The sequence below is a fragment of the Filicampus tigris genome, chromosome 1 (assembly GCF_054856515.1).
Source record: "Filicampus tigris isolate MCC_2025a chromosome 1, RoL_Ftig_1.0, whole genome shotgun sequence".
Taxonomy (NCBI): Eukaryota; Metazoa; Chordata; class Actinopteri; order Syngnathiformes; family Syngnathidae; genus Filicampus; species Filicampus tigris.
The window spans coordinates 39,470,882-39,495,203 of NC_141217.1; the positions used below are offsets into that span (position 1 = coordinate 39,470,882).

The window sequence follows — 24,322 nt, forward strand, 5'->3', positions numbered from 1 at the left end:
CGCAACACTTTTGTTTTTGCTCCCATTTTTTTTTTTTTATGAGATGAACTCAAAGGTCTACCTTTTTTTTCCACACACAATATCAAAATTTCTCTCAAATATTGTTCACAAACCAGTCTAAATATGTGATAGTGAGCACTACTGCTTTGCTGAGATAACCCATCCCACCTCACAGGTGTGCCATATTAAGATGCCGATTAGACGCCATGATTAGTGGGGGAGGGGTCTGGGGACTCAGAAAACCACACACGCTGTCTGCCATCTGCCCTGAACAGTGCACCGTCATAATCATTAAGTTACCAGAGCTCAGAGAGTGACAATGACAGTGTCAATCAAACAGTCATGCTAAAGCCATCATTTATGTCACAGCTGTTGTATCATCATTCCGTTCTTTTCCTGGCAATGAGGAGGTGAGTTTACCATTAAGCACATAGGCCAGCTTTACACTGCGGGTCTTAATGCTCAATTCAGATTTGTTGGTGAAATACGATTTGAAAAAAAACTAACTATTAAAGATAGACATGTGGTTTAGAATATTTATATTATTTTATAAGTTGCGCTATGCTTGTGTTGTTTTTAAACACCGAAAAGTTCAATGCAATGGATATTTGTGTCACAGCCAATGTGAGTGCCCTCAAAATAAACTGTAATTGGCCCTCAAGTGAATGTTGACAGCTGTCTCTCATCCCAGAGAAACATCCTCATTTGGCTTGAACTCAAGTGGCCCGGGAGCTCATTAGAAGGGTGCATTTGATGTGTCGCAGTGTGCCACCCTCCTGCAGATATTTTGTTTCTTCAATGCAGAATTCTGTTCATTTTTGACAGATGTATACTGTACCATAAAGTATACAGTAGCTACACTGAAGTATGCTCTGGCAGCAGACGCCAGCTTTGGAAAACGAATTTTGAGCAAAAAAAACCCCACTTGCCCATGTTTGGTATTTCGAAAGTTTTTCACATTTTGCAAATACAGGTATATCCCTCTGAATGACATTATTTGTATTTGGAATTTGGGAGTTATGTTGCTAGTACTTGTAGATTATAGTACGAGGTGGTTCTGAAAAGCTCCAGTACTGACTGTTGTCACGACAGATACATTTGAAACCCAAACCACAAACTGCAAGTCATGTGTCACTGTTGGCCAGACGCTCAAAGAGCGCCTCGACAAAGAGATGCTGCGCTGTCTTCTTTGTTCAGTGTGCAAAGAGAGAGGTGAGAAGAAACAGCAGACAGTTCCTGGCCAAGAAGAGCATCCCTGTGCTGGAGTAACCTCACTTCTCACCTAAACGGATTCCCCCCCCCCTTTTTTTTTTACCCGCAAGCCCAATGGGGTCGCCAAGGCCCATTTTGAAGATGTGGATGCTGTCAAGATGGCGCTGTGGAGGATCAAGGAAGAATCCCTTTTGGGGTGATGAATGTGCGGCAGAGGAGGCGGGAAAGTGCGTTAGACTCCATGGGGATTCCTTCAAAGTGGAAAACTTGAGTTTGGATTTAAAACATACCTTTGGTGAGAATAGTCCTGGAACTTTGACATAACCCATTAAACATAAATGTTCATTGTACTCAAACACGCCTATAAAAAGCAAAAATAAATGAATAATTGCACAGTGGTAACGTATGTATTTCAAAGCTGTGTATCATTTCTCTTCTTCTTTGACGCACAGTAGAATGCAGCCATAGTGTTACACAAAGCCTGTGAGCCTTTGCAGTTGGCGTTTGTATGCCAGGCAACACGTCATCGCTGTCAAAATATCGCAGGCTCCTCTATGACCTTTGGCTTCTATGCTCCCGTGCTGTCTCAGGCCCCGGCGTCTCTCCGTTGCCTATGAGGCCTCGCTCGCTCTGTGTGGAGTGGCTTAGTTTGTTGTGACAGATGTCATATAAGCTGGCGAGGAAACGCCTTACAGCAGACCGATAGAATCAGAGAGAGTCCTTAAATCTTGCCAAAGGTACAGTATGCCCAAAACCAGATGGCATGCGTGGTCCCGAGTGTCGTCTTCATACAAATTTACTACAATACTTTGTGCATAAATTGTCAATGTAAAAGCTGAGACATTGTGCATAATGTAACATCATTCAGTAGAAGAGCTGTACCAAAACTTTACCAAGACAATTGGAAAAGCTCCCAGTAGACCGTAGAACTCCACCAAGGCTGAGTAAACAGTCTCGAATGGGTCCCTCTGACTTGTTTCATTGAAAAATCAACACGTGCCATGCAGACGACGTGCTCCTCTTCAGTCCTTGTGATTGTGGGCCAGATAGAGGAGAGAGAGCGAGAGAGCTATTTTAACAATAAAGGGTATCCTTGGTTTACCACAAAGTTCCTTTTCTACAGCGGTTAAGGAACCCTATTTCCTAGCCCCGCCAGTAAATACGTGTACTAATAAAAGAAGAAAAACAATACTGGTAGGTCATGAATATACTCTATAGCAATCAAAATGAGAAATGAAAACTATGGCATTACCTGATACAAAAAAAGTCGCACAATAATCACCATGTACTGTATGTGCGTACTCTGCTTTTCCTATAACATCTCTTATCCTGTCCATCTTCATTCATTCTGCCTTCAATATTTTTTGCTCACATGACCTAAACCTTTTAGAGGGACGCAGATCCCAGCTGAGCTCCAGTGTCTGAGATCCGTCAACACTGAGTGCATGTCAGGGAATATTTTCTCAAACTATGTATTTTCTGGGCCACAGCTGAAAACGTCCGCTGGAGAATCTAATTAATTCTTCAAAGTGGCTGCCTTCAGCTGCAGAGCTGCTGGAGTCAGACTGAAATATTCCCCCTCTCCATCCGTCACATGATGAGCTTTCAAGCAACCCTCTGTGTTAGCTTGGAATTCATTCATTCATTCATTTGGTGAAAAGGTAAAGTGACAGATGCTGATCATGCCTTAAGTTGTCATGAAAGTGCCACATTGATTTAGATCACAAAATAGGCAAGAGCAGCCTGCTGCATTCAAGACCACTGGGAAGTACGACATATGCCACTTTAATCTCACCATGACTGGGATCCAATTTTATGGCAAACTGAGCCAAACAGGATCCAAAAACAAACACGGCATTGATAAGATAGTATCTGTTTTTTTTCTGGGTACAGACATTTTGAGAGGTCAACAGGAAGACATCCTCTCACCAATTTTCATGCAGAACAGAATGTGTTCAATGGCACTGTCAACTATTGCAATCTTTTCTTGTTTGAAACATTTTGCCAACCTTGTATCGCCACTTGATCATGTTCAGCGCCAGTTTGAGAAGCTGCACGACCTTTGCATTGCCCAACGCGTGTTACAATTCACGCTTCAGGTTGTAGAGCGTCAAAATCTTCCGCTTGTAGCCTTTGAATGAATCTGAAATCGGTACAGGCAAGGTTTTCTCACTCTCTTTTTTGAAACTTGCAGTGGATAGCGTAAACTGTACTAAGCGTTGGAGTATTGTGATGGCCGAACGGCTTCGCAAGCTGGCGAAAATATTCTCGCCAGGTGGCAGTTTGGAAACTCTCTCGCTCTTCCACCGTCAATTGGCGAGCAATAGGCAGGGGAATGATATGCTTACAAAAACTGCAAAGCACAGCTGTCAAATGATACAGGCGTCACATACTGTATGTCCAAATTACACCTGGAACAAAGTTTAAAGAGGATGTGCATAGGGGCTGTTGTTTTCTGAATCTATGTGAATTAGACATTATGGAAAATGTACATTTTTAATGTTTATACAAATACTTGGGGGTCCTCAAAGCGCAGTCTAACTGCACATGGGTGGACTCTTCTTAGCTAGACTTTGCACAGGTATAACTGGGTGTAATGAGGCGTTTGCGTCGTTGTGGGATGGAATATAACCGAGTCTCGGCCAATCGTAGCGGCATCCCTCATTTACGTTAAGATCGGCGTGCACGTCGTGCTTGACATTGCGGAAACTGAAATAGACTTGCTGGGGTCCAGGCATGACACATTATGAATCGGGTCAATTTGTGGAGGAACTCAAATGTTGCCCTTCATCTGGCGATTAGCGTGGGTCTTAAACATCGGTGGCATCAAATTAAACTGCACTAATAAACGAGCCACCAGAGGGTGCTGGAACTGCACAAATGGAAAACAACTTGGGCTTTGAAACTGATTTGCTGCTGTTAATGTCGTGACATGACAATGACGATATATCGGGACAATTTCAATATATCGTGACTCTATTGCTGATATTTATTTATGACATTTGAGTAGGAGTTCTTGCACTTGTTGTATGACATCAAACGGCACAAAACGATAACCCTCCCATGGGAACTGACTGGGAATGGCATCCTTCGGCTCTTTTACTCATCAGGCACTTGAAAATGTCTGACTGCTCTGTTTTCTGCAATGTAGCAGAGAAGATTTGCGACTCGCTTGTGAAGAGCCTGTGGTCCTGTATTTATTTGCTTTGAGGATCTTAGTGTGTTGCTGGATAAATGAAGCGTAGACAAACAGCAGTGACACAAGAAGTTGACTTTTATGAGTTTATGGCTCTCGTTGAAATTCTTGCCACAGGCAGACCCTTATAACAGATGCTCCTCGCCACTTCTAAGAGGAATGAATGAACCAGAAAATTTGTCCAAGAGCGAAGGAACACATGCTGTTGTATATAACATTGTGTGTGTGTGTGTGTGTGTGTGTGTTTGCTTGGGAGCAAGTGACAGAGTTTTTGCATTGCTCTGTGCACTTTACTCAAAGCTAAACAGAGTATCATAAACATTTATCAGCGCTCAGTGCTCTCCATCATATGTTGCAAGCAGCAGCAGGCGGGCCCCCGGGCCCCCGGGCCCCCTGGCAGAGGTCACTGTGTGTTGGCAGCAGCTGCTAAGTGAAGATTTTCACTAGCACCAACTAAACCATGCAGTTATAAGGAGCAAGACACTGTTAAGTTGTAGCAGGCGATCCACTCCTGGCGCCTTTTTTTTTTGTTGTTGTGGTTGCTTTTCCTCTATGAAATAAAATAATAGGAGGGATACATTTGCAGGATTGCCATGACTGATGAAGAATTGATCAGGGGTGTGCTTATTTCCAATAATACATGGCGTGCGATACGATTCAAGAACAGTTTGATTTTAAAGTGGAGTGATTCGATTGGGTTTGACCCAATGGAATTATGATTCAATGAGTTTCATGTTGTCATTTTGCATGCATAGAGTACATACACTGAAAATGGAATTTCCTTGCTATGAGACCCAACTGCTGACCAATTACTTGTGACTTAGCCACTGTGCGGATTAAGTTTAATTGGCCGGAAGTTACTTTGCATGTTGATGCTGGCACACTCAGAAAAAGAAAAAGTCTCTGTTGTCTTGTAAAATTTCCCCTCCCCACTCTCATTAAAAAAAGGAAAAAAATGCTGCTAACCTTCACCGAAGATTCAAAACGCAACACTAAACTGACAGAAGAACTGTCCATATATATGTGACAAAATATAATCTAAACCAATATACGGTCTTGCACTACTTGTTGGACTCCAAGGTAACTTGTTTTACCATTTTCAGGACCAAAGGACATGGGTATGTTACCAAGCTGTACAAGTCAAGTGTTAAAAGCAATACCTGATAAGCTATTGTCCAATGATGTGTGCAAGTGGTGCTTGGGTGTGAAGCACTGCAGACTGAGAATCTATCAGTTTGGAAAGCCTTTAGTCTATTGATGTTTTTTTTTTTTTTTTTTGTGCCAGCTCTCACATGAAATTTCTGCTGTGTGTCTCCAGGAACTGTTGACATTTTTGTCGAGGGCTTGAGTCTACAAGATCACCATATCAACTGTGCTGGTAAGTGATCGCCATTCATTTTGCAGGATGACGTTAAAGGTTCACCTTTTATACGAGTTTCGGTTGTGCTAAAGTTGGACCAAACATGTTTCAGCATACCAATGATAGAATGAGAGCACGATGGAGACTATCGGTCAGTTGACTTCAGGCAAACTATCTAGAAAACCTTGCCTTTTCTTGGGAAAGTGGTTAGAGGCCACCAGTGGTGGGAAAAATACGATTGAATGTTCATCCGAGCCCGGTCGAGCCACATTGAAATAAGATTTGCATGTCATTTCTCGCTGTGAGCCCCCACGGTCATAACAGATAAGCCATCAAGATGTGGAACGAGTCCTAAATCTGGAAGATGATTGAGACGCAGTCACAAGGAAGTTAAGACTATCAGAACAAAAGCACACAGGACAAGATATGATGCAGTTGGAGCTATACATTTTGTTATTTGAATGAGTCATGTTGACATTTCAGGGAATTAATTTCCTCCTCACCAACAAAGCTCTTATTGACTTTCTGGCCTTAATCTGTAGTTCTCCTCCAGCATTACTTGCCAACCTCCATCTGAAATCTTTTGTCGCCCATCACCCAGACCAAGCGCTGCACATCAGCGTTCATGAAGCGGCATATTCTCCCGTGTTCACACACCTTGCCCGTATACTGTACGCTCACCGACTGCCCAACGGCTGTATCTGTGTCCCTACTTCATTACGATCATGGCCAAATGTGGACATTATATCATATTAATTGGTAAAAAAAAAGGATGAAAAAGGATCTTTTTATTTCAGTATAACTTCCGGATCCACTACGCTAGTTAATTTCACAGTTCATGTGTGACACATTTTCCCAATGGCTTTCTATGCAATTCACGTCTAATGAAAACTTCCCGATCCAGAAATTGGGGCCACCCTTAGACTTCACCTCTTTGGTGGTTGCGCACAAATTTCCAGGTTACGCAATACGCATGGTGGGTGTGTCAGAAGTCTGGATAGGAGAATCGCCGCATCTTTATAAGCTATAAGCCAGGTGCATAAAAAGATGACATAAGCGCAAACGGGACAATATGCACCTAGCCTTCATCATCCCCTTGTCACTGAGCTCCCAAGCCTTAACGTTTCTTTATTTTATTCATCCATTCCTTTTATTGTCTTCTTTCACGGCTTTAATGTAACTGTGAATGTCTGCATCAATGTCAGTCCTGTGACGGACATGTGGTCAGTCCATTGCGTTGTCCGCCTCTCGCCTTCTCCTTCACCTCAACTGAGCCGTAAATGGATGCACTGAAGGTCTTCTTTGTGAACTGAGCGTGTGTGTTTATTTTGAGAAATGAATTCAGAGGTCCGCAGCACCAGGTGACGCTGTTCTCTCCTGTGTAAAGGGAGATTTGTTTTTCATAGATACACGCTCGTGCCTTGGCAGAGGCACGTAGGAGAGCCTCTGTTGTTTTTTTTGTTTTTTTCTGTAATTAAGACATGAGACTGTATACTCTCAAGAGAGCATGGGAGGAACAAGGAGATGATGCAAAGCTTAAGGAGGCCCGAGCGTCCCAACAACATCCCACTGCGCTCTTGAGACTGTTTTGTTCTGCCGCTGCTTCATTAACACTTGAGAGCAGAGATTATTGGAGACATAATGCTTTAATTATAACAAATGAAATGTGGTTCAATGGGTGAATTTGAAGGAGTGGCAGATGAAAGACTTGTTGCATGATGCGATAGGGGAGGGCTCAGGTACAACAATGACTCGGCTGCATTTTTGTTTTCCTCCGCTTGGAATATAGAAAAAAGGCTATGATCTTGCAGTGTAATGACGAGTTAGCAACATGTCTTACCTGAGTTTGCTGCTCACGTGTACAATATGTGTGTTGCAGCAGCTAGCTCTATAGCTCTAGTGCTTGCAAGCAGACACAGCCTTGATTCCTCACGGTGCCGATCTTCCGTTTGGGCTCCTCCCATCACTCGCGGCCCAAAATTGCGTCCGAACCGGCTGGCATCCTGCCAGCCATTAAATAATAAAAAGTCTGCAAGCAGTGGAATGGCAGCTCACCCCGCCAGTATCAGATAAAGATGATTCAACATACTGTATTGTACTCATTGCTCATTACTCATGGTAAAAATCCATATTACGCAAGCTTTTATCAGTCAAACATCTCAACATCTCAAAAATGTGATGTGGTGAAAAAAAAAAAGTAAAGACATTTTTGAATTCGGTCTAAAACAATATGTTTCGAGATTCATAAATCTACGTATGATTCAAATTTGCAGTTGACCAGTGTTATTGAAAGGCGAGGTAGCAGGTGTTCTGAGTACCGCTAACTGCATTTGTGCATGGTAAATGTTGATTGAACCTGACATCGGATCATCACATTAAATCTGCTTTTCAGTCATCTGATGTCGCAAATTGTAAGAAACCGCGTGAGTTGTCTTTTCCACGCGATCTGATGAACTAAACCGTCCAATTAGTGCCCTTTTCCAGACACAGAAAACATTTAATCACATTGGTGCGCAAATCCCATTCTATCTCCGTGTAAGCATTGCCCTAGACGTCGCAGCGTCGGGGAAGAAAGCTGCAGATGTGTCTTTATTTCCCCCCTTGCAGCCACATTCATGAATAATCGATATGGAAAGATGCTGAGGAAAACAGCATGTGCAAAAGACAAAGAGCAGGTTCAGAGAGTCCGGAAGAGTGATGGTTGTGTTTTGGGTGACAGGGACACCATAGAAAGTTGCACTCCATTATGAGGCTGTGGCTGTGGCGGTGGCAGTTGCAGCGTTTCAAAACAAGCTGGGCTGCGTAGGAGGAACAGGAGAGAGCATGACATAGATGAAGACAGACATTTTGGCTCTCCAATTTGTCTAAGAGCAGCTGCTCCACAAAAGACATCATCAAAATACAGTGGCGCCTTATGGCGGCGGTATGGCTCAGGTAGGGTGGTCGTTTTGCAACCCAGAGGTTGTGGCTTCCATCACCGGCCCCTTTAGACCATATTCCAAGCGTCCTTGTGCTAGGGTGACCACATTTTGATTGACAAAAAAGAGGACAGTCGGCCCGGCCTTGACATACTACTTGACTTCTCTTCTGGGTCCCCCACTCCTCCCGCGTGAGCTTATTTACCTGTGGCAAAAGCCAAACTGTGGCACAGGGTTTTTACTTTCTGCACCTGGATTTCACATATTTGCTAAATATGTTCTAGTGCCTAAGAGCAGTTGAGACAAACAAGGCAGAAAAGGATGCAGAAGCACACCTACAAAGGCACTTGCCCTTTTCCACTGCTTTGGAGGAGGAGCGTGAACTAGTTTCTTAGTCTGATGTGAATGAATCCTCTGGCGGCTCTGAGCTGGGAACGGGCAGAAACAAACCTAGAGCAGCTGCTGCTGGAAACATGCTTGATTTGCGTGCCTTTTCATCTTCCTAGGTGACAAAGGTAATCCTTCCATCCTCATGCTCATCGTGTTTCAGAACTCTCACTGAATAATATTGTGTCACATTCTTCAGATCACGCTGTGATTGCGCACCAGCGGGTTTCAATCTCAAACCTAATTAAGATTGCAGCTCCTTCTTGATAACCAAAGTCATATCAGATATTCAAACCAACCAAAGATCCTCATTTAATTGGTTAACTTTAGTGTCCTTGATGCACCCTCTAATTGCCCTCATTTATTCGTATCTCTTTTTTTGGGGGGGGGGGGGGGTTGAGAGTGTCTTTGTGCCACATCAGTTCAAGAATGTAAAAATGTTATGCACACTGCATTTCAGCATGTATCCCAAAAAAAAAACTGTGGCCTAACACTTATGCTCATGGGGCAAAAATGGAATTGGAACAGCTCAAAATGTTAAATTGACAAGCTTTTTTTCCCCTTTACAACACGTGTTGTGCGTGACACTTAGTTTGATGGTTCACCTTGAAATACAACACTTCTAACTTAATTCTGTGATGTCAACTTATAAAGATTCTATGTGTGATGAACCTGTCCTGAAAGTTTTACATGCCATACATTCTGATTGTATTGTAGCAAAGGCCATGTTACAGAGACACACAATAAGTTTATCCAGAGTGATACATTGTCAGGTCAATTTCTCTCCAGAGTCTATTTTTTAAAAAAAATTTCAAGCATATTTGTATGTAAATGTTGCACCAATCCGCATACTGACGATGCCATTAAAAAAAAAAAAAAATCACTTGAACGTATGAAGGCTACGTCATATTCTACCTCCTCCGTCTTACACATTGGCAGCAGGGTGGTGTCCCACCCCCAGCGGAGACATCCTGCATGTGGGCTGCATTTGAGATGCACAAGAAGCTAATGGGGTGCGAATGCTGCAGTTGAGTCTCTCACACACAGGCTTAACTTTGCTCGCATACTTTCCCCTTTTAAAGAATAATTGCGATTGTCAATATGTGTTTGTTTGTAGCTCACAGTAGGTTAGCTTACTAACTAGATGGTGCGTGTGTGTTTGGAGTGCTAGAGCTTTCTCAAAACAAACCCTTTCATGTCATTTGAGCGATTGAGAAAACTGGGTAAACGGCTTGTGTAGAATTTAGTGCCATCTAGTGGTGAACTAATAGAATGCAAAGACCTAAGTTCGAAGCAGGTGCATTTTGAAGCGCACACACTATTTTGACCAGCTGGGGATGCATACGGTCAGTCGGCCTATTGAAATAAAGGGTGAAAAGTTGTCATTGTGCTGTTTGGTGACATGGTGTGTATCACACATAACGTGGACCGGAGGAAGTGAAGGAGCGATTTGTCTCGGGAGATTAGGAAAAAAAATGATAGACGAGCACATTAAAGTTAAAGGAACTCAAAGCAAATTCGAACAGATGTTCTTGTGACTGCAGTTGCACATTTAGTTCAGACATTTAAGATTAAGATTTAATTCAGACATTTCCGATCCACGGGAGCGTAGCCAACATCAATGGCCGCAGGATTGTTATCAGGCTTCTGCAGAGCTTGCTGATGAGCCGATCATTTGAATCAGGTCTGTTGGAGGAGGGAAACATCTAAAACATGCAGGATAGGGGCCCTCGAGGACCGGAGTTGGTGACACCGACTTTACACGAACAGTTTGCATGGAAAAATGATTACCGCAAAGTCTTGCAATGTGGCGGAAAGTCCATGACATAGTATCAGATATGTGTGATTGAAAAATCAGTGATAGGGTGAAGTATTTCTACTTTGTGTGTCTGTCCAATGGCTATTCCCTTGTTAGGATCGAGCGCGCTGAGTGCAGCGGGTGAATTAGGCATGACAATATTGACATGTTGACAGCTTTGGGAACAAAACAGGGCTGACAAAATGAAGAAGGGTACACGGGAGGAAGGAATGGTGGTCAGAATGAAGATGTGGAAGAAATGACGATTTTAATTGGAAGGAAGCAGGTGATGTGGAGAGGAAGGCGCCAACTTGACAAAGGAAGCTGGCAAGAAAGGAAGAGGAATTAAAAAGAGCTGAGGAATTACAGATGAAAAATTGGGTTTATGAGGAGAAAGAAAAGCACTTGCGTGACTTAACTGTTCATCTGTGTTTTTTGTGTGTGTGTGTGTGTTTGTCTTCTGGAAGCTTTTGTTCTTTTTCTTTGAATCTACTGAAGTACACACCCCAGTTGCGCTTCTGTTTGGGATTACATAAACCTGAGTGCCACCAAATGAGTCCAACAGTGTCAACTCGCACTTGAACAACCTAGGAAAAAAAAGCTTTTATTTTTTTTTTCTTTAAATTGGTTTTTGGTTGTGCGGAGCAGATTAATGCTTGGCCTCGCCTTGTCTGCCTTTATTACTGCAGTAAAAGAGGGCAGCTACTACTCTGCAGCTGAAGCACAGAACATATGTTCAGTGAGGTTCGGTGACAAACAACGTAGTTAGATGTTGTGAATTTGCAACAAAGTACTAGAATCTCTCTTTCTGATTTGTTTATAGAAGAAATAAACCTTTATTAATTATTAACGCAGAGCCAAGTTGGGATCCTGCTGTGTTTTCAGCCTGAAGCAGTGCACAAGCGTTCATGTGTACACGCTAACAACAACAACAGGCCTTACCTTTTTAGCTTCATTTTATCCCTTGAATGATTTTGAAGCCCTGCACACACGGGTCGTCGATGTGCTGGCCTGACACGAGCAGCAGCCTTCCAAAGTCAAATAAGGTGGCAGTATGCATGTCCTCCTGTATTTCTTCTATTCACTTGTTCGTTCTGATTATGCGCGACTAGCTCTCCCTGAACCTCACATGCCTGCAAAACAATAGACCCCCCCTTTTCAGATTCCTGCTGTCTAATCATTTTATGCAACGCTGAGTTCAGTGCATCGTTTCTTGTCGCATTCCTTGTCCTCTCACTACCTTGTAGTGTAAGGACCTACTTTTCCAGACGTAGTTATTCGCCCTGTGATTTCCTCAGTGCACCGCGAGATGTGCGGGCGAGATAATTTCAAGTATTATCGGTGATTCAACTCGACTGTGAATGAATGCCGTTTACGTAGTAAAAAGAAGCTGAGCTCCGAGACCGTCTCCAAATTATTAAGTTGTGAAAGACACAACATACCTGAGCATGGAAAACACGACGGTTGCATTAAACCTCTTAGAGGATATCTAAACTGCACCTTTCTAATGATCCACGAATCTGGGAAGGAGTTATTTAAAAGACAACAGCGTTTTTCACAGGAGAGTGACTATATGAACGAATACCGTTCAAAACACAACCTCATCCCCCTGAGCATACAAATGCAGTAAACATGCAAACTCCTCCACCAAGCAAAGTGCAACTGAAGAATTGCAGACTTGATATGCTAGCTATAAGACAGGAAAAAAAAACAACAACAACAACAAACAAACAAACCAAAAAAACACAACAACAACTACAACAACAACAAAACTTTGTACTTAGTGTTCCCAGGGATCCGAGTTCCTGTTTTAACTTCACCCTCCATGTCATCTCGTTTATGTCTGTGCCACTTTTGGAGTCATTGTGCAGAGATTGCATAAGAAGCACAGCTAGCCTCATCATACTGAAACCATCTCAGCTGATAAACTGTGACCTCCCAAAGCCGACGCTCTCTGCACGTTGTCCGACTTCCTTTTTGTCTTTTCCATAAAAGGATTATCTGACCCAAGATGACTGTGACGCTCTTGGTTTTTCATGCAATATTTTTGCGTGTGTACCTGGAAGGAATCAAAAGCCGCCCATCAGCCAGCAGCTGTATGCTTTTCGAACACGCAACCTCACTGCAAATCCAAGCAGACGCTGCTGAGCATCGCTGCCGCAATTGCGTGACAAAACACAGAATGGAGCTTTCGCAAGGGCTTGGCCTCGCAGCTCATTGTGACTTAGAGACTGAGCTCTTTGCTGGCACTGACATGGATCACAACGGATCACTGAGGGCCCCTGCTGGCTCATATTTTCAATCCTCTTTTCTACTTGCATCGCCAGGATGTTCAAGTCAAATGACGCTCGTGTAGTGCATTCAGGAAACAATCTGGTCTCTGAGGACACCTGCTGAAGGCTGTAGGAACTGCTCATCCATCCATTTTCGATACCGATTGCGTTCACTTGTCTTGTGGGCAACTGGTTGCCAATCCCAGCTGACTGATCGGATAATAATAGGAAAGTAGTACTTGGTGGCAAGAAAGTGTGTCCAAGAGATCTTTCTATGCCACATGGTTAACGGAAGTGAGCATCTGAAAGCAATTTATTTTTAAGGGTAAAGTGTTTGAGATGACAAAGTGTTTTGGGATCATTTTTGTGGTACACCTATTGCAAGCCCCAACGACTACTCTGTTGTGGCAGGGCATGGTCCCCAACACACGGCAATAGTTTTCTGTAGGTAGTAGGCATGTTGGCAAAATGTTCCAAATTGTTACATGCTACAATAGATGCGTTTACTGGTCCTTGGCCTGAAAAAATATCAAATAAACCTTCCAGTTACGCCAAGACCACTTTGATCTTCGTTACAAACTGACAGTTTTTATTTTTTTAATTCCATAAATGAGGGGCAATTAACGCCCTTTGTTTTGGTGTTTGAATATTCCCATGGAACTTTCAGATAATGTTTATTGCAGCCTCATCTGCCTATTCAAATAGCAATTTCCAAGATTTTCTTGACAATAACATGCTGTATGTGCCTCCACTAGACTAAACATGTCATTCTGATTATAATATTGTGTTTGTTGAATATGAGTTAAGCAGCAAAATCCACAGCTTTTTTTTTTTTTTATCCATCTCAGCGGGGTGGTCACATTCTCACCTCTTCTCTGAAGCTGAGCCGTGATTGGACGTTACCTGAACCCTTAGGCACTGTGATGTCATTTTCAGTTGACAGAAAGTAGCAAAATGGCCCCCCTCTGAGATGGACAAAAACAGGTGGATTTTACTGCTTAACTTGTATTCCACAAACATAATGTTAATCACAATGCTGTGTTTGGACTAGTGTGGCTAGAACATAATACTGTATAAAAAAAAAAAAAAAAAAGCGATTGGGGATAGCATCTGTCGATTTGGCGGCCGTCACGTAGGCTCCAAGTGCCGGATGACGACTTTCATCAAGTGTTAGAGATACCCCTTGCAAATGTGTTACTTTTAGGGATGCGTAAATGAATTCCTGTAATCCCCGTTTATGACGTCATTGATAAAAGCCTGGCATCAGACTTAATTTCATTTTGTTGGACTGTAATTTCTGAATGATGGCTGCACAGCTTTGAGGTTTTTGCTTTTCCTGCACTTCTTGTTGCTCACCTACTGTTATTTTGTTCCATGTGGGAGAAAACGCAAAACGCGTAATAATATATATATTTTTTTCTATTTGTCGGTGAGCCACCGAAAATGGGTTTCCCCACCCACCAGTTGAACATTGCTCTTGTAGAGCATTACCTGTCTTAATTAAAACATAATAATGAGAATGGCACCGAATGGCGGGTGATGTGTCGGCGTCGGCATTTGTACACGTTGTACTTCCTTCATGCTAACAGGACAACTCTAGTCTCACATATCCAAATGTTTTATTAGTCTCTAAAGTGTCACTTTCTTTATGTTGACCTCGGATGCTGTGGGAATGAAAATTTATTTTTTGGGGGGGGGTTAGAAAACCAATTTGGATATAAATGCACAAATGCAGCCAAAGCCCCAAAAAATTCATCTTATTTTTGGACTGTATTTTTCTTTTCTTACCTCAAGAGGGTGGTGTTGTCCTTTTTAAATAAAGTTTTGCCATGCTGCCAGTACCAGAGCGTGAGGTCATATTCGTGATCATAATACTGGACATATTCAGCATCTCCGAAATCTATCCATCCATTCTTCTAATTCAGTTGCTTTGTTTCCCTGTTGACTTTGGGCAAGAGGTGCGCGCTGCACCCTGGACTGGCCGTCGGTCAATCACAGGAGAGATAAAAACCAGTCACACACGCATTCACACCCATGGACAATGTCAAGTCTTGAGTTAGCCTCAAACACATGTACTTCTACAGTATTTATACACATTTATCCTATATGTGATTAACACATTTTTATTTATTTATTTTTTTAAAGTAGTTTCTTGAAAGGATTTGAGAAAGACTACTCAAAATTCAAGGGCACCTTTTCTGATGTTAAAATGAGATAAAAACTACACTGAAAGGGGATAGTCTCTGTATCCAATATATCTGGGCGTAAGTTGAATAGTGATTTTCTTAACTACATGTACAGCGTGCGAAGTCCATGCTGACACTTGTCGACATAGCTGGCAACCATATCTGGCCTGCTTTGGTCTGCTAGCGTCTTGATTTGATTGTTGTGCGATGGGATAGGGAGAAACGCACGCACGCACAAACCTTCCTCTCATCCGGGCTTCTTTGCAATATGCGACCTTGCCCTCTGCATTGACCCCATTTAATTTCCATCATTTACCCCCTCTCTCACCTGCCGCACAGTCTGCCTGAGATGAAGATTTAGCGCTTGCTCATCCACTCAACGCATGTGCGATCACAGAAATTCAATTTGTCTAATCTAAAGATTTAGCTTTCATTTTTTTTTTAATACCACAAAGACAAAAGAAGGGAGGGGGAGTTAGGGGAGATCAGTTTGCAAATATAACAAGTTAGTTTCATTCCTCCTCTTAATCAATACATGGTTTACAAAGTTCACTCATCTTTTCGCTGGTGTCACTTTTGCTGTACTTTTCCATTAGAATCACTTCCCCCCCCCCCACCAACATCACACTGTAAGGCCTAAAATATTTTATTTGGATTGTTTCACTGCTGGGGGCCCTCTCAGCATATGGGCAACTTTTTAAATCCATGATGGATTATAATGTCCAGATTGTCATTTTGAATTAAAGAACCAGATAAGGAAAATATGAGCACAAACACAATAAGTAGATTTAGCTGCCAAGAAGAAGCTGCGTTTTAATGAAAAAGGGAGAGAGAAAGTAGAGAGAGAGTGTGTGTGTGTGTGTGCGCGTGTGTGTGTGTGTGGACTGCATCCAATCACTAAATATCAGCCTGCTTTGCCCCCTTAAAACTTCAAACAATTCCACAGCTGGGGCATTCAGATCAGAAGAGCTCTGGATGCAATCTTGTTTGTTTGTTTCTGAAGTTGAACAGGTCTGTCCTGACCATCTTAATTTGTTGGTGTTTGGGTTTCTTAATCAAAATGTCACCCCCAAGGAACTCTACAAGTTGGAACGTCTCGTGGAGTCAGGAATTGGTTTTGTGGAATCTGAATGTTCCAAAGGAGTTGGGACGAGGGCAACAAAAGACAGAAAACTCTGTTTGGAACATTTCACAGGTGAAGAACTGGCACCACTGTGCAAAGGCTATTCCCACGTGGGCTCAGAAACATTTCAGAAAGCTAGTGTCGGTTAACACAGTTTCTTACTTCATCTACAAATGCAAATTAAAGCTCTACCGTGCAAAGTGAAAGCCATCAATCAAACACAGAAACGCCGCCAGCCTCTCTGAACCGGAGCTCATATGAGATGGACTGACACCACGTGGAAAAGTGATTTTGTGGTCTGACGAGTCCATATTTCAGATTTTGTTTTTGAAAATCATGGACGTTTTGTCGTCTGGGCCAAAGAAGAAAATGACCATCTGCTTTGTTAATAGTGCTGTAATATGGGTCTGTGTTAGAGCGCATGGCACTGGTAACTTGGTACCAAATCCAAGCTGAGCATTTTTGGCCAGGCGTTTCCATATGTATTCAATGCAGTTAGCCCTGGTTGTGTGCCGGGATGAAGTGTTTAAAAAAAATAAAATGTCTTCGCCCAATTCGCTGGTATTTGCAGATGTGAACGTTTGCTGACAGCCAATCGGCATCGGGAATGTGATTACTACGTCACGCCGCAGCAGCAGCAGCAGCATAAGTACAAAAAGATACACAAGGCATGGTGAAATAAACAATGGGGTGACCATTTAGGAAAATATATTCACTGCGGTCAGTGGGACCGAGCGCTAACACAGCCAGCTTCCACAAATAGAGAAACCTTACCTTATTTTTCGTGCAGTGTTTGTTGCTGTTTGTCACTGTCCGTTTTACCGCAACTGAAGTAGAACTGTAAATCCTGAAGTGATTTAGAATGGCGGCGCACGCCAACCAGAGAGCTTAACCTTCTTTTAACCCCAATAAAACTCTTTTCCCCTTCAACCCCATTGTTCGGACCCCACTGCTGACAGTTGACAGGCGTGTGTGGGGGGTGTGCGTTGGTGCTTTTCCTCTTTTCCATTTTGCAATCCTCCAGCTGACTTGTCACTAAACCTTGACCATGCATGTTCAAAGAGTCTGTACAGATGTGTGTGTGTGTGTATTGTGAGCATGTTCTGTGTGTATTAATTTACATTCAGGTCAACAAGTAGGCGTGTGTCGTTATCCTCTGAGCGAGCTGACACCACTGCCCGTGTGTCACACGCGTATTTATAGCACGTGTCTTTGTGACAGGGCTATCTGTTTCTTGATGAATTAAATTCCTTTGCCTGCCTGGTGGATCTCAACAATGGGAACACCTTGAGATTAAAAGAATATTCCGAGGCACACAGCTGCTCGGCTTGTCAACCTCCTGTCACTAGAGAATGTACCTTCCGAGACGGAAAGTGTCATTTCCAGCCAAAATGTTGTTCAACAGAACAAAGGAATAAGACTTAACGTAATACTTACGCAGTGTTTTGCTTTGCCGCTGAATGAAATACATACAAAGTATGTGTGTGTGTGTCTGTGTATGTATATATATATATATATGAGCGAATACTTTTGGCAATAGAGTGCATATGTTCATCTTTCGATGTCAAAGCCAAATGCTTTCAGGTTACAGCAACAATAAATGATTTGGCCTCGCTGTTCCAATAATTTGGGACAAGACTGGCACAGACAGCAGCCTAAAACCCCTCATGCAGGTCAATCAGCACTCAACTAACGTCCACGACAGGAAAGAAACACGATGACGGACAAAGCAGAAGAATGTCAGAAGGGGTTGGATTAAAATGCAACCGTGTGGCGATCGTGTGCAGTGATGTGTGTGCGTGTGTATTTGCAAAAGCTTCTGGAACCCCTGGTATCCCTGAAAGGCTCTTATTGATGGACTTCACGCCGTAATTGGACATGTGGCACGTGGCTGACACACTCCCTCAGTGTGTTCAAGCCGGTGTGTGGGCGTGTGTGTTTTGTGTGTGTGTGCACGTTTAAATGTGCATTAAGAGAGTGCAAGTTCCCTCGATCTGCTCTGCATGAGGTAATATTGATTTTTAACTCGTCCCTCTGTTGGACAAATTTGGCCATAGCAGGGTGTCGAATGGCTGCGATCGGCATCTCCGTCTTTGGCTCATGTCAAATTTCAAGCTTTGATTTTTTTTTTCTTCCGAAAACTGTTTTGCTGTAACATTTGGGGGGGGAATTTAAGAAATGTTCTCAGTCATCTGCAATATTTCACATCAATTCTTTGATTCAATTCAGTGTGTTTATTTTTATTTTTTTTTAATTGCTCGACACAACTCGTCATCTTTGAATTGAAGATCAATCCTGTTTTGTATGATGTTGTTGAATGGAAAGGAAACGGAAGCAAACTTAGCAGCCAGTGCGTCTGTTGTGTGTACGCGCACAAGTGAACATCTGGCCTATATGCTGTCATGATTGGCTGCAAAATATTTTGGGATTTAACAATTGAAAATGTCTTGGCGTGTTATGAAATTTGTGTGAGTATTTGTGGCGTCTGCAACATGCAAATGGGCATTGATGGACAATTATGTGGCTCTCGTGCGTGTGAGAAATGATTGTGTGTGTGGATGCGCGCGCGTGCTGGGAGCTTTTACTTCCCACCATTAGCTTCAAATCCTGTTTTTGAGCAGGCGGCTGATTCTTCCCTCGATTACTATTTCGGCATCATCTCCTCGTTTATGGAGTACCGTTGTTTTATCACTTTGTTTGTACCTTCTGCTTTCTCATTTCCCCTCTTTGCTGAAGTCGTGTAATTTCTTTGTCGACAGTTCCTAATAGTTGCCGGGTCCGCTGGGAGTTAGTCGCAGCCCTTCATCTTTGTAGTTTACCTCTAAACGTGTTTTCTTTTCGGAAGCCCACCGCTCACCCCCCATCTGCGAGGGGCTGGCCCTCATCTGCAACATCCGCCCGGCTGCGGGCGGTGGAAGATTCGACAGGGTTGTTAAAAGTGTTGTTAAGAGAGTGGCTGGCAGCTGTTCCCGACAGGTTGGGGATGGAAGGGCAGATGGTGTTTGATTAGCGAGCAGACTGCTGATTGAATGAGAGGAGAGAGGGATGATGGTTGTGTCGAGGAAGGGGGAGGATGGGGAAAGATGCAGGGGGCGATAGGGGAGGAAGGAGCGAGGCTGAAGGAAGGGGGATGCCAAGAGGATCGAAGGAAGGGATGGGAGGAGAAGCGGGGATGATAGAAGAAAGAAGCAAAGAAGCCGGCCCACCAGCAGTTGCAGAAAACTGTGATCATGAATGAAAACATGTTCTGAGCCTTAAAATACCCCTCCCACACATTTATACGTTAAACTTTTAAGGCACACAATTGTGAGCGTATTTGAACAAACAAAAAGCATCAAATTAATAGAAAATACTATGCGTGGATATTCGCCTCCAGCCAGGTCGTTTCACTCTCAGGCCATTCAATTGGTCGCAACAGGACTGCTTTGTTTGTCTTTGAAGACATTTTGCCTCCTCATCAATTCAAGGCAAGGCAAGGCAACTTTATTTAGATAGCGCTTTCCATACAGGAGGCAACTCAATGTGCTTCCAGCAACCAAAAGCACCTGAAAGCATTTGAAAACAGAGCAACTCAAGACATTCAAAGGCAAAGCAACGAGAACAAAATTGTCTTATTGAAATTACTACAAGAGCAAACATTGACAACTGTTAAACACATTTACGCACAAAAGACTTCAAACTATTTAAAAAGCAAAGCGCAGAAATAAAATGCTGAAAGGGGAAGTCAACCCAAACATGTTTTTCAAGAATATGTTCTATGCGCCTTCACCGGTCTAAACACGGCACTCTGATTAAGGTGGTTTGTGGAATATGAGTTAATCATTTCTGCTTCCATCCGTTTTCAGCCATCTCAGTGGGCGGCCATTTTGTCACTTCCCTTGACTGAAAATGACACACCAATCACTGCCACTCACCTGTTTTCTGAAGCTGAACCATGACTGGTCGTTACCTGAACCCTGAGTAACTGTGATGTCATTTTCAGTTCACAGCAAGTGACAAAATGGCCGCCCCTTGAGATGGACAAAAACGGATGGCTTTTACTACCTAACTCATATTCCACGAACACAATATCAATCAGATATCAGATAATCAGACACACACACACACATGCACACAAGCGAATGCCCAGAAGCCCGCCCCGGACGCTGAATAGGTCCAAGGCTGCGAATGGTCTGGACTTGTATGAACCAGTCCGTGGCAGGAAAAAGGTTGGGGACCAATGTTCTACCTGAAGGGAAGAAAATGGACCGTAATAGGTTGTCCGTGATATAGCGAGGAATTACTCGACTGAAGGAACAATAGAGTTGGGATGCGAGGCAGAAGAAGGGTCATTGAGGTGAAAGAAGATGTGCAAAGTTTGATGGAAGGATGCAACGAGGACCATGAAAAGAAGGCAGGATGCAGAGGATGCTGCGACACGAATGGGGGGGATGCAAGGAAGACTAGCATGGAGCCAAAGGAGGGAGGGAGAAAGGAGGACGCAGGGCGGATGGCTTGAGGTAGTCATGAATGGAAACGGATGCGTTAGGGGGTGCTGCTGAGTGTTTTGGGGATGGAAAACAGCTGTCGCACAGCAACAAACATGATGCAGTTGGGTGTCATCTTTGAGGAGGGAAGCAAATAAACCTGCCGAGCTGCCTGATTGCAGTGCGCTCGACAAGCCGGCGGTCCAGTTTGCGTCACTCGCCTGTTGGACGTTCTCGCCATCTACTTCTGAGTCTGCTCCGAGTCTGGTGGCGCTTGGGACAGATTGTTGGCGAGTAACTGCATCCGTTGTGGAGACACGACACCTCCGCCTTCAAAAACAAGTCACCTTCTGTTACTCGCCCCCACTCCATAAGAGAGGCCTTCGCCCTCAACGTACAGTATCATGCCATCTCAGTTGATACGTGTGTGTGTGTGTGTGTGATTGACAATGAAATAATCAGCAGGCCAACACAAACACAGCTGTTTTATTGTTGCCATGCTCAGATGTGCTTTAACAGGCAGACGGTGAGAGAGAGCGAGCGAGAGGGATCGTACAGGAGAAAACATGCTCCCACCCACCTCTGGTTGAGCCCGTCCCACTCTTTGGCACACCGGAAGCCCCTCGTCTGGCTCCGTCTGTGCGTTTTATCGTCTTTATAAGTGCTTCTGCAGTCACGGACGAATACTCATCTTGCCGGGTCCAGGTCGGCCTATGCTCAGACCTCAAACGATTGACCATAAAATGAAATGGATCCCGGCTCTGAATTTTTTTTGTCCAGATCAAATCCGTAATGGTTCCTTCTTTGGTTTGACTTTTGTGGGAATTGCTTTCTTGTTTTTTTTGCACACATTGGCAGAGGTAGCGGCCCTTGCTGATCGCTCACGTTTTGCCTTTAACTGGTTGCCGCATTCATGCCAATTTTGTTTACCTTGCAGTGTGGCGCCGTTCACTTTGAAATCTTTTGGAACATCCACAAAAATGTTTTGCAGTATACACAACTTACGGTCCAAGTCAGGTTTGGACTCGACTTTTCAGTTATAGCAGAAGCATTGAGAAAATGTGCCCGGACTGACAATTGCTGTACATCGCATGTTGTCGTGTTCCACATCCTTATTTGCTTTATCGCCGCGTCACTGCTTCGTGTGTTTTGCTGTTTTTCTATTCACGGCTGCAAAAACACAAATGATCCCATTGTGGCGAAAAACAAAAACAAAACTTGATGAATATTTGTTTTTCATCGTTTGCGGCCAAAGGGAAAATATTGGCGTCGACATTTTTAAAAATGGAAACATTCAACACTTTGTTTGAATGCCTTCAAGCATCTTTTAAAAATATAGTTTTAATTTGCACCATGTCAAAGTTTTTTTCCTTTCTATCTTAAGACATCAGACATTTTTCTTGTAAAATTCTAACAAAAAATGCAGGACGCTCCAAGGTTCAGCAGCATGTCTTTGAAAGTTGAATACAAATAAACAGCTCCCCAAAGGTGACTGAAAATGACATCACAGATGTTCAGGGATCAGATAACAACCTTAATTGTGACCAATCATACCACACCTTCAGAAAACAGGTGAGCTGTGATTGGTCGTTACCTGAGCCCTGAGCAACTGTGATGTCATTTTCAGTCGACAGAAGTGACGAAATGGCCATCCCCAGAGATGGCTAGAAGTGGGGGGATTTTGCTGCTTAACTCATATTCCACAATCGCAATAATCATCAGAATGCTGCGTTTCAACGAGTGGGCCTACATAGAACATATTCTTGAAAAAAAAAAAAAACATGTTTGGGTTGACTTCCACTTTAAAAAAAAATAAACGGACGAAGCATAGTCAGAAGCCCATTTTTTTTCAGTCTATGTAATCGTCTACCGTCTATGTTCGCGGTGAGGCTTCAATGGCCGCCGCGAGGTGTCCGTTTCCCTTTGGCCGCGAATGAGGCGCATTTAGTCCGGCCACCGTGAGGCTTTTTCGTTTCAAATATCGCTCAGGCGGGTGGGGGTAGGGGGCGCTAGTGGTAGTTTGTCGAAGTTGCTAGTCGGAAACGCTAACGGAAGGCCGTTTAAAACGCTAGGCGGACCGGGCCTGTATGCGATTACTATTTGATCCGGCCGGACGAAAAGGCAGAAAAATGGACGACGGAAGGCTGCCCCTGCTGCAGGCGGAAGGCGATAAACGGACCGGGGAAATTTGAGCAAAATGCCCAGCTCTGGTGCTAAGTGCTACAAGAAGAGATGAAAGCGGTCGAGTGAAGGATGCTTGCCGTGGTGTGGACACCAAAAAAAGTGCCGGGGAGGATGCTCGCTATCAAGGGCAGATGGGCCATGTGTGTGCTCACGTGTGAGTTTGTGTATGCGTGCGCGCATGTGCGTGCCCTGCCCCTGCGTCTTTGTACTGGCTAATCTAGGCGTCAGCAGCTTTTTGAGGCTTTTGTGCTGACAATAATCACACAGCGCTCCTCTTTTCAATTCATCAGCAACAACAAGGAGGGATCACATGTCCTGATGGAGAACACAGCGAGCGAGGACCACGCAGTTAAAGTGGCCATCAGGTTGCCTGGTTACTGCTTGCTTTGATGGTGAACGCCACAAAATACAACATACTCCACTTTCTTTGCTTTGTTTTTTTTGGTCAATAATTTATTTTTGTGTTGCAGTGTGACGGACGACTAAACGAGTGGTCCAATCTGTAGCAAGCTTTAATTAGAAGAACATGTTTAATATTAACAGCAATTATCATAAATAAAACAAGATGAGAATGGTCAGAGTGGTTATAACATCTAAAAGTACAGCAGTGTATTTTTTTCCTGCTGTTAAGTGTTACGCATGTGTTTTTTTTGGACTCCCATGAATGCCCAAAGTAGAGCGAAATTGAGAGGTGTATTTATTTTTTTGTCTGCAGGCGCCATTAGGTGGGAGACATGAGTTTTGCATTTGTGCAAATTGTTAATATCACTCTAGCCAGTCCCCCCCCCCCCCCCCCCCCGTTCTCCCCCAGGGAGGAGCAAGTAATTGTGAAAAGAGCAGAAACAGGAATGATTGTTGTGGTGAATGATCATCTTTGAGTCCAGTAAACACTTGAATACAGCAGATCCACCTTTCACTTCAAGAAGAAGAGATGCCCTCAGGTCTTTTGATTGAATCCAATATAAAATCCAAAGCCGACTCATATTTCCATCACGTTCATGTATGAAAAGAACATTGAAGAAATGAAGCTGCAAACACAACCCCAAAGTACCGTCGGCTCCCCCGAGTGAAGCCCCATGGCATGTCGGAGGTGCCTGGCCGCAACATGTGTGCCACGCTTTGGGAACAAACGGCCATCAAGACGAACAGAATGTCAACGTAGAAGGGAAACCAACGGCTTTATGGGAATGCTACCGAGCTTGACTAATCACCAAGTGTG

The 24,322-nt window shown here is 43.5% G+C and overlaps 1 long non-coding RNA gene across 1 annotated transcript; it reads left to right on the top strand.

Moving 5' to 3' along the window:
- Positions 1-223: 223 nt before the first annotated feature.
- On the top strand, positions 224-23,745 carry LOC147154061 (uncharacterized). Its single transcript, XR_015088106.1, has 4 exons — positions 224-410; positions 5,727-5,786; positions 23,394-23,495; positions 23,574-23,745. It is a non-coding gene; the product is annotated as an uncharacterized LOC147154061 (long non-coding RNA).
- Positions 23,746-24,322: the final 577 nt, after the last annotated feature.